Source organism: Equus asinus, chromosome 24, assembly GCF_041296235.1.
Source record: "Equus asinus isolate D_3611 breed Donkey chromosome 24, EquAss-T2T_v2, whole genome shotgun sequence".
NCBI lineage: Eukaryota > Metazoa > Chordata > Mammalia > Perissodactyla > Equidae > Equus > Equus asinus.
In genome coordinates, this window is record NC_091813.1 from 13,669,566 (window position 1) to 13,682,170 (window position 12,605).

Below are 12,605 nucleotides of genomic sequence, written 5' to 3' on the forward strand. Positions count from 1 at the left end.
GATGCCTCCGGGGAAATGGCCAAGTTGACCGCACGACCCACAACCCGCCCGACTGGGGGCGAGAAGGAGCATGGAGGAGGACTCCGTCCCCTAGTCGGCAGACGGCCCTGGGACAGGGATGTTCGCCAAAACCTCCCCAAGGCCGCTTTCCGTGACCGAGTCGGCCTCCCCGCCTGTACTCGTCCCGGCCCGAGAAACGAGACGCGGGGTGGATCGGGACCAGGCCACGCACCAGGCCGGCCGGCGCGGCATCCTCCCTCCCCCGACCTGACCTGACCTGGACGAACGCCTCCCCATCGCCCGCCCCCGCGAGGCTGATCCGTCCGGCCGGTGAGGAGGCCGCTTGTCGGGCGCCACCTGCTGCCCGGCATCCTCTTATATAGTGTTCGAGGAGGTCGACCAGGTGGCCCGGCCTGGATTGGGGGGGCGGGGGGTGGTGTCCTGGGCGGCGGGGGACGGGGGGGTAGGAGTGGAGAGGGAAAGGTGGGCGTGGAGAATGCCGGGGTCGGGGGTCGGCGCGGGGCGGGGCGGGAGTTGGGGATGGGGGAGGGGCGGGAGGCCGTCTGGACATGGAGGGTCGGAAGAGCGGTGGTGACAATGATTTTCATTATCATTTAGAAAGAAGAACGTGGACTTCTTTAGAGGAGTCCTTTGAATAGCTTCTCCATTTAGTTAACATACATCCAAATGGAGGTCGGGAAACTTGGGTCCTGTTAACATATGGATGGAAGTGGAAAGAACTATCGCGATGACTGTCCTTGTGTTTCTTTTATTTTTTCTTTCTTCCTGCTCCCCAAAGCTGCCCCCCCCACCCCTGCCCCGCCCCGCCCAGCCCCGCCCCGCCCCGCCCCGCCCCGTCCCGTCCATAGTTGTAGGTTCCAGTGGTAGGTCTTTCGCGTTTCTGCTATGTGGGACGCCGCCTCGGCGTGGCTTGAAGGGCGATGCTGGGTCTTGGGCTGCGCCCAGGATCCGAACCGGTGAAAACCTGGGCCGTCGAAGCCGGGGGCTGGGGTGGGGGGCGCATACTTGACCGCTCGTCCACGGGCTCGGCCCCCGGCCCTTGTTTTCTAGGGAGAGAGACAGAGAGACCCGATCCATTTTCCCTTGGCCTCTAACGCTTGCGTGTGGTCGAAAGGCGACAGAGAGAGGGGTTCTGGTCCAGAAAGCCCCGACTGCGCCGCCGCGGGGATCGGTCGGTTCCGCCCGAACCGTCCGAGTCGGAAAGGAACGGACAGCTTTCCTCCTTTGGGCCCCTGACTTGGGACCGACAGGGGAAGAGGAACAGGCCTCTCTCCCTCACACCCTGGCCCCTTCCCCCAGGACGCCCTCCTTCTAGTCAGCCCGCCTCTGGCTTTTCCACACGCCGACGACCGCTCGTCGGCATGGACCCACCTTCCTTGGGGGACACCACCACACGACTCTCCCACTCGTCTGCCTGCCTTTCATTGGCGTCGCTGCCAAAGGCGAGGGGTAGGGGTGGCGGTGGCAGGGACGGCAGGGGCCCAGCGGCTCTCTGGCGGGTGAGGAAGTCTTGCTGGTTCTCCTAGGTCGGTGATCTTTCTAGATGTCCACACACATTCTTCGTTTGGGGAGCCAAGAGACGCCCTCTGAGGAATCCCTATGGCCAGGGTCGATCACTTACTCGCTCACTGCCTCGGCCTCGGCCTTGGCCTCTGTCCGTCTTGTTTCTCTCTCTCTCTCCCTCCCTCCCTCCCTCCCTCCCTCCCTCCCTCGTCGGTCTCTGTGTGTGGACGTCTAGGTGGAGGCGAGGCAGGGAGGCCACCCACCCACCCACCCACCTACCTCGTGGTTTACCACACGCTCTACACGGAGGTAGAATTCCCATCCCACCGAATCCATCCTTTCCACGGGGCACAAGCCAGTGGCCTTCGGGAGTCTCTCTCCCCAAGGTGGCACATCCGTCATGGCTATCTATTTCCAGAAGGTTTCCGTTTCCATCCCCTCCCCCCGAAAGAAAAAACGGCCCCACTCCCGGATCTGCCCCACCACGATCACCACCGCCGCCGCCGCCATCTGCTGTCGCCCTCTAGGGTTGGACCGTTCTAGCTCTCTCCTCTGTGTGGAATCGCAACGTAGGTCGCCTTGGATGTCTGGCACCTCTCACTTAGCAGAAGGTTTTGGAGGCTCAGGCTGGGCCATGCTTTGGCCCGGGTCAGTGTTCCGTTCCTCCGGACGGCTTCCTCGTTTTCCACGAGAAGGAGCCGTGAAGACGGAAAGGAAGGGCGGATGGATGGCTTTTCCCGTGCTACCGAGTCCCTCTCCCCTTTTCCCCAAAGCGTGAGGGGCGGTCGAGAGGATCGTCTCTGATGACAAAAGTCAGAGGCACCCCGGGTCAGACACCGTGCGAGGCGTTGGTGTGTTCTCGAGAGGAGAACACGTCCCCGTCAGCGTTTCCTGTCGTTCTCGTTCCGAAAGGATTCACGCGCCACCACGTCTCCCTCAAGGTCTTAGGGCTGTCGTGCTCCGCAGCCGTCACGTGTCGTGGATCCTGGGCACCACCACGCCACCCCGCCCCCCCCCGCCATAGCTGTCGATCGCTATGTGGCACGCCTACGTTTGCCCAAAAGAGCAGTCCGATGGACAGCGTGGTGCTTTTCCCAGCAGGCAGGCAGGTGAGAGTCACCCCTCTAGAAGGTTTCCAAGCCCCGTTCCATTCTCAGAGGCAGCTCCTTTGGCCATCAAGGAGGCAGGCGATGGGGGTGGGGGTGGGGATGGGGATGGGGCAGGGGCCTCTGTCCCTCTGTCGCGGTAGAAATGATTGGGAAAGGAGGGACGATGGGCGTAGGTCGACCATCCTGGGCGGTGGTGCTTTGGGAGCTTTTTCTAGAAGAAGGAGCGAACGGCGTTCCCTGGGAAGGGAGGAAACCAGAGGAGGTCCCCCTCAGACCGACCTGGCACGAGAAGGACACACTCTCTCTCTCTCTCTCTCCCTTTTCTTCCTGACTTGAAATCAGGAGACAAAACTCCCCTGCCAAAGGGGCCCTCCCAAAACGGGGAGTGAGGAAGACCTCCTTCTCTTCACGGCTGAAGTTCTCCCTGCCTTTCCTGGACGGGAAGGATAGCACCTACGCCCGCTGCCGTCGGTGACTTTTAGTCCCCCTGGAGAGGAAGAAATTCTTTCCCGTGGCCGAACCCTGGCGGTTCGTTCGTGCTGCAGAGGACGTGACCCTCTCTGACACACCCAGGAACCTCCTCGCTCCGGGTCGAGGAGAGGGAGTTCTGTTCTGTGGTTTAGAATGGTGCTTAAAAAGGGATGTCGCTTACAAAGGGTCCTCGTCCCCCTTCCTAAACCTAAACGGACGGCTCGGCTCGGAGGCGTGAGATACGTTTCGCATCCTCCTCGTCGTCTTCACTCAAAGTTTTATTGGAGTTTGGAAGATTTTATTTTTTGTCTTTCCTTTTTCTCCCCAGAGCCCCCCGGTACATAGTTGTGTGTTCTTCGTGGTGGGTCCTTCTAGCGGTGGTATGTGGGACGCCGCCTCAGCGTGGTTTGATGAGCAGTGCCGTGTCCGCGCCCGGGATCCGAACGAACCGATGAAACACTGGGCTGCCTGCAGCGGAGCGCGCGAACTTAACCACTCGGCCACGGGGCCAGCCCCTTACTGGATTTTCAAAACAACTCCGGGGGCCGGCCCGGTGGCGCGGCGGTGAAGTTCGCACGTTCTGCTCCGCCGGCCCCGGGTTCGCCGGTCCGGATCCCGGGCGCAGGACCCGGCACCGCTTGGCGAGCCACGCTGTGGCAGGCGTCCCACCTGGAAAGTAGAGGGGGATGGGCACGGATGTCAGCTCAGGGCCAGTCTTCCTCGGCCGACAGAGGAGGATTGGTGGCAGATGTTCGCTCAGGGCTCATCTTCCTCAAAAATAAAATAATAAATCGATTCGATAAAATGTCAAATAACACAACCGCGGGATCACGCTTAGAGTCACCCTTGGCCCGATGATGCCACTCCCCACCCCCCCACCCCCCTGCCCCCCACCATTTGGAGGTGCCGTCAGTGGGATTCGTTCCTGTTTGTCCATCTTTCTTCTTTTTTTTTTTTTTTTAAAGACTGGCACCCGAGCTCATTGCCAATCTTTTCTTTTCTTTTTATTCCTCCTCCTTCTTCTTCTTCTCCCCAGAGCACCCCAGTACCTAGTTGTATATTCTCTTTGAGGGTCCCTCTGGTTCTGCCGTGTGGGACGCCACCTCAGCGTGGCTTGATGAGCGGTGCCGTGTCCGAGCCCAGAATCCGAACCTTCCAAGCCCCGGGCCGCTGAAGCGGAGCATGCAAACTCAACTGCTCGGCCACGGGGTCAGCCCCTTCCTTCCTTCCTTCCTTCCTTCCTTCCTTCCTTCCTAAGGAGGAGGAGGCAGGCACTGTGTGAAGTCGCCGGTGAGTCTGTGGAAAGAGACGGAGGATTTCCCATGGGAAGCCGGGCGGGGGACACAGACCGATGTCGTGCGAACTTGAAGGTGAATGATCAAAAAACCCACACACGCCTAGAGCGGCGGGTTGCCAGTTAGGAGTTTGCTTGCCGGGCCCATAACGCAGGGCTCATCGATGAGCCAAACCGTCCGTGATCCTCAAGCAGTCTAGTAGGGTTAGAGAAAGGAGGGGGGCACTCTTTCTGCCCCAGATGAGGCGAGTTTCTTAGACAGCCACCCTGCCCCAACATCTTCCCTCCCTGCCTCCCGGCCCTTGGTGGACTGCGGCCTAAGGGTGGGGGAATTGAAGAAAGCCGTTCAATGGAAAAAAGCCCGAGGCCATGGGAGAGAGCTTCCTGCACTTGAATGAAGCCCTGACGCCAGGCCCATCAGAATGAATGCGCCTGACCTCCCCTCCCCCCTCCCCCCTCCCAGGCTGGCGAGTCCCAGCGACTCGACTCGGCAGTGGAAGGCTAGGGGTTTCTTCCGAAATGGTGAACCGGCCCCCTTGTCCACAGGAAAACCACACACGGGTACAGCCTAGGCCGGATCTCGGGCCAAGTCGTCAGGGTGGCAAGATGATGGCGGATGAGAGGAAACTTGTTCTGGGACCGCACCGCCCCCCCCATCGCCTCTCTGGCTGAGAAGAGGGCTGGGGAGCGGTGAGGGTCAGGGGGAGAGTGGGGGCGGGGCCGGGACAGGGACCACCGGGCAGTAGGACGGGAGTAGCCCTGAGGCCTGCCTGCCTGCTTCCTTCCCTGCCGGCGCAGGGCTGAGAGAGGCACGGGGCACGCTGGCTCCTGCCCCTTCACTCATTCGGGAAGCCTCCTGTTGTTGCTCCTGAGGTGCCGGCTGCGGTGACAGACAGAGCAAAACTCCTCTCTCTGTCTATTTCTTCAAAGGCCCGAGTCTGAGCTACGACAGATTCCCCTGTGGCTCGACCCGCAACCTCCCATCCTGCCAGACCAGACCCCTTGTCTAAAAACCTCCACTGGAGGAGCTCTTCCACCTGACTCGGAAAGGAAACACCAGCCCTGCCTCAGCCTCACACCCACCACCACCACCACCACCCGCCCCCCCCCGCCCCACTCTCCTCCGGACCCAGATACCTAACAGAGGGAACAAAAATCCAAAAATCCTGCTGCTCTCCTTCTACCACCTCCACTTCAGAAGACTCGGTCTCCCCCGAACACCTCAGACTCTGTGACTTCCCGTGGCCTCCCTTTCCCCGTCCCCATTCTCTCCCCGGACGGGCCCCATCTTACACTCGAACGACAGCTCCACCGCTCGGGGCAGCTGGACAAGATGTCCCAAAGTGGCCCGGACGGTAGCCTGGTCGATTCCAAAGGACCCACGCACGCAGTCGGCCATAAACGTGGTGTGGAGATCGTGGACGTTTGCGGGCCTCTGATGAAATCGCTGCTCCGGGGACCCCAGCGTCTAGGACCCGTCTTCTCCGTGTTCTTCACACCGTTGCTCCTGGGCCGGTTATTCTCTTCCCTCTCACTGACCTTAACGTTTTGTCTCTGCCATTGAATTTTGACTGTGCGAATGTGACTTGCCGCTGTAGGGCTGCATGGATCTCTCAGGCATCCTGCTGTGCCGTGCGGGGGGGGGGGAATCCTTGGTGGGTGGGTCGATAGACGTCCCTTTGGTTGTGCCCTGGAGGGGAGAGACAGAGGGGACGACTCAATCCACCACGAACGCTGATGTCGCTCCGATAAACCTGTAGCGGTGATTCTAGTTTATGGCCCATGTCCTGAAAATAACTTCCCGAAGGGCCAGCCCGGCGGCACAGTGGTTAAGTTCGCACGTTCCGTTTTGTCAGCCAGGGGTTCGCAGGTTCGGATCCGGGGTGCGGACGTGGCGCCACTTGGCGAGCCACGCTGTGGTCAGCGTCCCGCCTATCAAGGGGAGGGGGATGGGCACGGATGTTAGCTCGGGACCACTCTCCCGGGGCAAAAAGAGGAGAATTGGCAGCAGGTGTCAGCTCGGGGCTCGTCTTCCTCGAAAAATAAATTAATTAAATAAATAAAAACAACTTCCCAAACCTCTCTGATAACTTGAAGCTTTGAAGTTTTGCGAGGTGAAATCAGGTGATAAAAAAGTCCACGGACAGGGGCGGCCCCGTGGCCGAGTGGTTAAGTTCACAAGCTCCCCTTCGGCGGCCCAGGGTTTTGCCGGTTCAGATCCCGGGCACGGCACGGACACGGCACCGCTCGTCGGGCCGTGTGGAGGCGGCGTCCCACATGCCACAACTGGAAGGGCCCTCAACTAAGATAGACAACTATGTCATGGGGGGGATTGGGGGAGAAAAATCGGGAGGGGGGAAAAAAAAACAAAAACGGAAGATTGGCAACAGGCGTTAGCTCTGTGAGGGCCGATCTTCCTCACCCAAAAACTAAAGTGAGATGAAATCAAATAAAGCGAAGGAAAAGATAAACCTATGAAATCCCATGTTTCTAAAAGTGGCCAAGTGTTTAGAAATTGGCCAAGCGACGGAATGCTCATGGGAAGGACAGTTCCTAATTGCTGACTTCTTAGTTTTCACCAAAATTAAGGTTCGTGAGGGTTAAAAAATCTACTTAACAAATGCGATGAAAGCCACTAGGCCGGCCCGGTGGCGCGCTGGTTAAGTGTGCCTGTTCCGCTTCGCCGGCCCGGGGTTCACCAGTTCGGATCCCGGGGGTGGACGTGGCACCGCTGGGCGAGCCACGTGGTGGTAGGCGTCCCACATATGAAATAGAGGAAGATGGGCACGGAGGTTAGCTCAGGGCCAGCCTTCCTCGGCAAAAAGAGGAGGATTGGCAGCGGTTAGCTCAGGGCTCATCGTCCTCAAAACAAAACAAAACAAAACAAAACAAAACAAAAAGCCACTAAAAGTGAATATGGGAAACATCTTTGTGTTCAAGGAAAGTGAGATGGCTGCCTTCAGGCAAGAGGGCCTAAAAAGTAAAGATCGTTTTGTCTGTGAAAAGGTGATCAAAGTTTCACGGGGGAAATAATCTGAGAAAAAGGCCTGTTCGTGGTCAAGTGGCCTAAAATTGGAACGAGTGGACAGATAGAAATGGCGAGCGATAGGATCTATGGGAGTCTATGAGGAAGCCATTGGGTGTCGGCCTAATTCGGCCTGACAGTGTTTTTCGAAAAGGGCCTGACGTGGCCGTCGAGCACGCATCGCATCGTAGATCCGCTTTAAACATTTCCTACGGCAAGAACCAATGCCCTTAAGGGAAAGGAGCAGCTTCCCCGTGCTCGGGCCTTTCCTTAAGGAGAGGCATCTTTCCTTAGGCTAGGAACGGATGGTTGCGCTCACCTTTGACCATCCGGCTCCCCTGTGACCACCCAGGCCCAGACAACAGACCTGCCGCCCAGCAGTGTCTGTCGATCGCTGTGCCGACAGAGCAGTCTCGCGACTATCATCCAAGGGACCTTTCGATCCTATGTGAAACGTCCTCTCTGGGGGTCTAGAAGCACTCTGTACACCCCACTTCCCGGGCGCCCTCTCTTCCTTCGGGAAGAAAGGCCCCGGGCCACAGTCCTCACATTTTAGCTCAGAATAAACTCACCCCGATTTTCACGGATAGATTGGTTCCGGATTATTTCCGTCAACAGAATGGAATCAAGTCAATGAGTTTCAAGATCGGAGGGAAGCTGATGCAAAATCAGAATTTGTTTTTCTCACTCTCGAAAGGATACTTTTCTCTAACTTCTAGTCTCCTCCTGATAAAGACATTGGAAAAGGTTTCTCTTGACCTCTGAGGGAATCGACACCAAAGACAGAGATCCTCCATTTTGTCAGAATGATTTCCTAGGCCTCCAATGGAGGAGGCCTCCCTCGGACGGGAGCTCAGCTTTTGTTTTGCAACAGTTTTCCTCTCTCTGCTTGCCTTTAACATCTCCTTTCCCGTTCTTCTTTTTTGGAAGGGAAATACGTGCACCGCTGGGGAAAAAAAAAAAAAAAAGAATTTTCTAAATGACCAAAGAAGATCTACGACTGTTGTTATTTTGGTTTCACGGAGCAGTTCCACGTCCACATTTACTCCATTTTAAACACCCACACACACTCACAGCACGGCGCTGTGAGGATGTCCCGGGGAACTCGATTTGTGGAGGGAATGGCTGTGAGGTCTCTGCCCCCCAACCCCCACCATTTGGGTGCTTCTGCTTGTTGATGAGGACGGGAAGCCCTGCTGAAATCCATATTCTTATCACCACACGTGCATCTGCACCCATGCTCCCCCCGTGTGTCGTCTTTGGGCTTTGCTGTGGCCCCGTGCGGAGGGAGACCCGTTTTGTGTTGTAAACTTTTCCGCGGCCAAGCGGCTAGGTCCTTTCCTCTACGACTTGTGGGCTCTGTCTGTCCGTCTGCCTTAGAAAGACCCTCTGGGCCGGAAGTGACAGGCTGCACACAATTCCTGACAGACTGCGGACAATTCCTCCGTCGTCACGGTCCTTCTCTGATGACGTGCATGGTTTCGGTTTGACAGCGACCCCCACCCCCCACCCCGCCCTGATTTTCTAAGTCCTCCCGGGAGCCCGGGAAGTGCTCGGGCCGCTCCGGGAAGCGGGGGCCGGCAGCCCCGGCCTGCCCCGTGGCATCTCCGGGGACTTTTCCACCTCTGTCCGCGTCAGCCAGCCGGCAGCCCCGCGCCCGGCCCGGCCCAGGAGTCACGTGGGGAGTCTGTCCCCTTCCTGGCAAGCCTACCCACCCCACCCCCCTCCCCGCCGATTTTCCAACACCTCCTTCTGCGCCCAGGGTTGCCCTGTGCTGCCTGGGAGCTCGGAGGTGGACACACTGGGGCCTCACGTGGTGACCTCCCGGCCGCCCCAAGAGGGCCCAGAGAGAAAGAGGGAGAGAGAGAGAGACAGAGAGAGACAGAGACAGAGACAGAGACAGAGAGAGACCTGACCCTGCGGTGGGCTCAGGCTGTGCACTCTCGCTGGCTGGTGACCCGGTTCCCTCCCGCTGACCCCTCCGCGCCGGTCGTTGGGCGCCATCTGGCGGCCGCTTTTACAGAGTGGCCCTCCTCCGGAGCCCCGGCGACCTGAGCAAGGGATGGGACTCGCAGGACGTCTGTGTGGTTTCCAGTGTGGGGCTGTGTGGAACAGAGCTGCTAAGAACATTCATGCCCCGGATTCTGTGTGAATGAACAGGAACGTGGCCGCAGCCCCCACCCCGCCCCCCGCCACAGCCCCCGGGAGTGGTGGGAGTGGTGCCCTCCAGACCACCCTCGGGTTGGATGCCTCCCTCCCTGGAAGGACTCATGGGACTCCACAAAAGCTGACTTCCTGGAGGTCCAGCGGAGACCCCCAAGGCCCAAGGCCCCCCCCCACCCACCCACCACAGATCACTGTGGAAGCCTTAACGACCCAAGGCTCCAGCTACATACAGACGCTCTTAGGAGGCAAGATACACCAAAGGCTTATGTAGGTTGCCACTTTCGGTGGTTGTTTCTGCGGCGTGTCAGTTTTGGAACCCGCCACGCCCTTTTTCACAGAGGCCATACCGTTTCCCTTCACCACCAGTGAGGCGTGAGTGACTGACTTGGCTTCTCCGCGACCTCACTAGCAGTTTGATCCTGTTCCGGTATTTGGAAGAAGGCAGTCTCACCCATGTGTCCCCACAATGTCTCCCTCTAATTTTCTCACTTGCTTTTCCAGGGAACAGCTCACATCTTTTCATGCGCTTATCGGTCATCCATGCGTACCTCCTCCTCCCCAGGTGAAAGTGCCTGCTCTATCTATTGGTCTTCCATTGTTTTTGCATTTTTCAGTGTTGATTTCCCCCGAGTCTCCACTCCATTGTGGGTTTTGTTTTTTGTTTTATGTTTTTTTTTTTTTTTTGCTTAAAGATTGTCACCTGAGCTAGGCACTGTTGCCCTGCTTCCTCAGTTTCAGAGGGTACCTTTTTCAGGGTTGCTTTTTGACCGGGTCTCCTCGCCATTGTATTTTTTTATTTTATTTTTTTTGCTTAACGATTGCCACCTGAGCTAGCCTCTGTTGCCCATCTTCCTCAGTTTTAGAGGGAGGATTTCTCCGTTTGCTTTTTCCCCAGGTCTCCACGCCCTTGAGTGTTTCTTTTGCTTAACGATTGCCACCTGAGGTAGCCTCTGTTGCCCATCCTCGTCAGTTTCAGAGGGTAGATTTCTCAGTGCTGCTTTTTCCCCAGGTCTCCACGCCCTTGTGTGTTTCTTTTGCTTAAAGTTTGGCACCTGAAGCCAGCCTCTCTTGCCCATCTTCCTCAGTTTCAGAGGGTAGATATTTCAGGGTTGCTATTTTCCCAGGTCTCCACGCTTTGGGTTTTGTTTTTGCTTAACGATTGCCACCTGAGGTAGCCTCTGTTGTCCATCTTCCTCAGTTTCAGAGGGTGGATTTCTCCGTGTTGCTTATTCCCCAGGTCTCCACGCCCTTGTGTGTTTCTTTTGCTTAACGATTGCCACCTGAGGTAGCCTCTGTTGCCCATCCTCGTCAGTTTCAGAGGGTAGATTTCTCAGTGCAGCTTTTTCCCCAGGTCTCCACGCCCTTGTGTGTTTCTTTTGCTCAAAGTTTGCCACCTGAAGCCAGCCTCTCTTGCCCATCTTCCTCAGTTTCAGAGGGTAGATATTTCAGGGTTGCTTTTTCCCCAGGTCTCCACGCCTTTGTGTGTTGTTTTTGCTTAACGAATGCCACCTGAGGTAGCCTCTGTTGCCCATCTTCCTCAGTTTTAGAGGGTGGATTTCTCCGTGTTGCTTTTTACACAGGTCTCCACGCCCTTGTGTGTTTCTTTTGCTTAACGATTGCCACCTGAGGTAGCCTCTGTTGCCCATCCTCGTCAGTTTCAGAGGGTAGATTTCTCAGTGCTGCTTTTTCCCCAGGTCTCCACGCCCTTGTGTGTTTCTTTTGCTTAAAGATTGCCACCTGAGCTAGCCTCTCTTGCCCATCTTCCTGAGTTTCATAGGGTGGATTTCTCCGTGTTGCTTTTTCCCCAGGTCTCCACGCCCTTGTGTGTTTCTTTTGCTTAACGTTTGCCACCTGAAGCCAGCCTCTCTTGCCCATCTTCCTCAGTTTCAGAGGGTAGATATTTCAGGGTTGCTTTTTCCCCAGGCCTCCACGCCTTTGTGCTTTGTTTTTGCTTAACGATTGCCACCTGAGGTAGCCTCTCTTGCCCATCTTCCTCAGTTTCAGAGGGTGGATTTCTCCGTGTTGCTTTTTCCCCACGTCTCCACGCCCTTGTGTGTTTCTTTTGCTTAAAGATTGCCACCTGCGCTAGCCTCTGTTGCCCATCTTCGTCCGTTTCAGAGGGTGGATTTCTCAGTGTTGCCTTTTCGCCAGCTCCCCGTGCCCTTGTGTGTTTCTTTTGCTTAAAGATTGCCACCTGAGCTAGCCTCTGTTGCCCATCTTCTTAGGTTTCAGAGGGTAGATTTCTCAGTGTTGCTTTTTCGCCAGCTCTCCACGCCCTTGCGTCTTTTTTTTTTTCTGCTTAAAGGTTGCAACCTGAGCTAGCTTCTCTTGCCCATGTTCGTCAGTTTCAGAGGGTGGATTTCTCCGTGTTGCTTTTTCCCCAGGTCTCCACGCCCTTGTGTGTTTCTTTTGCTTAACGATTGCCACCTGAGGTAGCCTCTGTTGCCCATACTCGTCAGTTTCAGAGGGTAGATTTCTCAGTGCTGCTTTTTCCCCAGGTCTCCACGCCCTTGTGTGTTTCTTTTGCTCAAAGTTTGCCACCTGAAGCCAGCCTCTCTTGCCCATCTTCCTCAGTTTCAGAGGGTAGATATTTCAGGGTTGCTTTTTCCCCAGGTCTCCACGCCTTTGTGTGTTGTTTTTGCTTAACGATTGCCACGTGAGTTCGACTCTGTTGCCCATCTTCCTCAGTTTTAGATTGTGGATTTCTCCGTTTGCTTTTTCCCCAGGTCTCCACGCCCTTGTGTGTTTCTTTTGCTTAACGATTGCCACCTGAGGTAGCCTCTGTTGCCCATCCTCGTCAGTTTCAGAGGGTAGATTTCTCAGTGCTGCTTTTTACCCAGATCTCCACGCCCTTGTCTGTTTCTTTTGCTTAAAGTTTGCAACCTGAAGCCAGCCTCTCTTGCCCATCATCCTCAGTTTCTGAGGGTAGATATTTCAGGGTTGCTTTTTCCCCAGGTCTCCAAGCCTTTGGGTTTTGTTTTTGCTTAACGATTGCCACCTGAGGGAGAGTCTGTTT

General features: G+C 56.5%; 1 long non-coding RNA gene across 3 annotated transcripts; it reads right to left on the reverse strand.

The window, feature by feature from the left end:
• Nucleotides 1–1,863: 1,863 nt before the first annotated feature.
• Nucleotides 1,864–9,103, reverse strand: LOC139041782 (uncharacterized). 3 transcript variants are annotated; one of them, XR_011497683.1, is made up of 5 exons: nt 8,578–9,103; nt 7,996–8,369; nt 5,692–6,088; nt 4,154–4,400; nt 1,864–3,875 (listed from the first exon to the last, which is right to left on the reverse strand). It is a non-coding gene; the product is annotated as an uncharacterized lncRNA (long non-coding RNA). The 3 variants fall into 3 exon arrangements; XR_011497682.1 differs by having other exon boundaries at nt 7,743–8,369; XR_011497681.1 differs by having other exon boundaries at nt 5,692–8,369.
• Nucleotides 9,104–12,605: the final 3,502 nt, after the last annotated feature.